At 38.6% G+C, this 2,871-nt stretch overlaps 1 protein-coding gene across 1 annotated transcript in view; it reads left to right on the forward strand.

Annotated features, from left to right (window-relative positions):
- MMS22L (MMS22-like, DNA repair protein) overlaps positions 1–2,871 on the forward strand; it is an 89,461-nt gene that overhangs the window by 69,778 nt on the left and 16,812 nt on the right. The gene's annotated exons all lie outside the window — the stretch shown is intronic.

Raw genomic sequence — 2,871 nt, forward strand, 5'->3', positions numbered from 1 at the left:
ATTCCTGCTCCCAAGTGTTGGAGAGCACAGCTGCATTAGCAAGTGCAGAGTATGCACACATGGCTACTGCTGAGTTCCCCATAAAGTCCTGCCACCATGAGTTCATCTAAAAATGCACTTAGTATTGATGATAGTTACCTGGTGTACATTATTTGAGAGGTTAGAGCACTGGTACAGGAATTTGGAAAACCCACGTCAAGTTGGTTGTGCACTCTGAGAAAATTCAAACCTTTATATCCAGATAGCGCCTTAGAAAGGAATGAGAGGACCTTGCTGTCCTCTTACAGGTTGTGCCATGAACTAACTGAGAATGTCAGGTTTATGGATCCATGTTGAGAGAACCATCAGGTGAAAGCATGACTCCATAGCTAAGCAATGATGGATGTTTGTCTTTTGCTTACGTATGTGTGCTTTCTCTCTTTCTGGTTCTCCCTGACATGTTCGCACTCTGCTTTTCTGAATTTCCCCCTTGCTGGGAGCATAGGACAGAAAGCATTTTTGCTCCTAACTTGCTGGGGTCGTGATAGCCCAACCTCAAGGAGAAATGCCTGTTTCCCCTATCATTTGTCTCGAGGCCAGCAAGGCTCTCTCAGGAGGAACAAGACTAGGCAAAAGGATTTCCTGACCTCATCAACAGAACTATAAGGTGTTCAAAATTCCTTGTGAAAGAACAATGATTACCTAAGATCAAACTTTTTTGGTAGAATTATTACAGGGCTATTGTAACTTAAACACTGTCATTTTATTAGATGCTAATAAGACAGCCATTTTTTATAGCATGATTCATGTGCTTATTTTACCCTAGGCAGCTGTAGAGCAAAAGTTATCAAAGTATTTACGTGCTGGGATCTTAAAGCTCCATGGTTACTGTGGTCTGATAATTTTCACATTAAAGACTCTCAGTTAAAAAGTAAAAAGATTATTTTGTTGCTGATGCTGTTATATACTCAGCAAGCTCTCTTTTCAGATTGAGGCTTGTTCTGCATATCAGCTATTTCAATATCAATAATAAGGGTTCTGATGGACAAACTATGCCCTTGGGAACATGTGCACAAGCTTTGGCATTTCTTTTGCAGCAGTGCCTACAAGTTCCTCTCCAGATCCATGTTGTGTAATGCAAGATAATATCATAACCTCTTTAAACTAACTTTGAGCACGTGTATAAGCTCACTGGTTTAATAGGACCACTTGCCATGCTTCTAGCAGGTAGTTATTGTTCTTTCCTTTCTTAAGGATTAGAAGTATATTCCTCTCCAGTTTTAGGAAGATACCTTAATGGCATCTACCTACCAGCAAGCAAGAGAAACAAGATTGAGACTTCAGCAGAAAGTGGTTTTGTGAGCTTTCGGGGCCAAATAGAGTAGATGTGTACATCAAGATTACAGAACACTGGAATTTTTTTATAGGTTACTGCGGAGAGCATTAAATCCATAGGCATCCTGTTTTTTTTCTCTTTTGTTACTGGAATTTAATTTTAACTTTTTGTATTTTATTAGCTTGCGTTTGGTCTCCTTATTTATTTTGTCAATAGAACTTCAGCAGGGATGTTCAGGCAAAATATACAGTAGTCACAGAATCATCAAGGATGGAAAAGACCTTCAAGATCATCAAATCCAGCCATCCACCCTACAACCCCTGAGCACTAAACCATCTTATGGACATAAGTCATTATAAATATAGCCATTGGTTTTCACTAAATAAAACAAACAAACAAAAATCTTTATTGATGTTGTTCAGTGAGAAACAGAATCCAGTTTGATTTCCATCTAAACCTCTGTGGACTTTCCGTTGCGAGCATGAATAAAAATTCAGTAGAAAATAAGTAGATTTATATGTACATATATCAAGAAAAGAGTACAAGCATTTTTCATTACAGTCAGAGCACTTAAGACTGGCCAGGGTGGAAATCTCTCAAATAAAAAGGTGTAACTATTTTGAAGAAATTTCACTGACCTGAAGCACACACAGAGCTCATCTGATAGGAATTGCAAACAGGGCACAGAACAGGCTGGCTGTCCCACGAGCAAGAAATTAAGGATATGGGGCTGATATGCTTGGGGAAAAGTGATTACAGCAGCTAATCATGGTGGGTAAGGCAGGTAAAAGTTTGAGAATATTGACCAGTAGAGTACAGGGATTGTACATTGAGTGTTGCTGGTGCCCTTGACACCAGCCTGACACCTGGTAGATAGAACAGTAGTGAGTGTTTGATTAAAAGTATATTCAGCAAGTTTGCAATGTGTGGGAATGTATAGACTTTTATATGCATAAACGCATAGGTCTGGACATCAAGTATAGGGCTTTCCTTGCTCATCTCCAGGCTGTTTCCTTTTTTGATCTATTTCTAACATGACAAATCTTTATTTGCTAAAGCAGCCTTTCTCTTCTCCATCTTTTATGTAGCTAGCACTAAGTAGATTTCAAAGTAGTGTGGGGCACCCGAGCTTGCTTTTTATGAAGGGCTGGGGTGGCTTAAGCAGTGTCAACATGAAGTTCCAGTTTGATTCAGATAAGCTATTCCCAGCATTGCACATTGTCAGTTTAGATAATACTGTCAAATTATCGACTGTTAGAATAAGGCTTTTCCCATTGTATGAATTTTTCTCCCTCTGTTTTGCTTTATATAGAGAAAACATATGTTTATGAGTATATATGCTTTTCTATTTCCTTATGTGACATGACCAAATGAATCATATTCTCTGTGTTTAGGCAACAGGATATTGTGAGCAAAGTCTGGAGAGTACACAAAAGGAATTGCCAGTTGGCTTTTCTGATACTTTTTCTCATTGTTTCTGTGCATTTTTTTTAATATGTCTACAGCCAAATGAGACACATTGCCACCTTTTTGCATACTTTTATTAGATCTCTTTC

This window comes from Chaetura pelagica, unplaced genomic scaffold (genome assembly GCF_000747805.2).
Source record: "Chaetura pelagica isolate M959 unplaced genomic scaffold, ChaPel_1.0 scaffold399, whole genome shotgun sequence".
In the NCBI taxonomy this organism is placed as follows: domain Eukaryota; kingdom Metazoa; phylum Chordata; class Aves; order Apodiformes; family Apodidae; genus Chaetura; species Chaetura pelagica.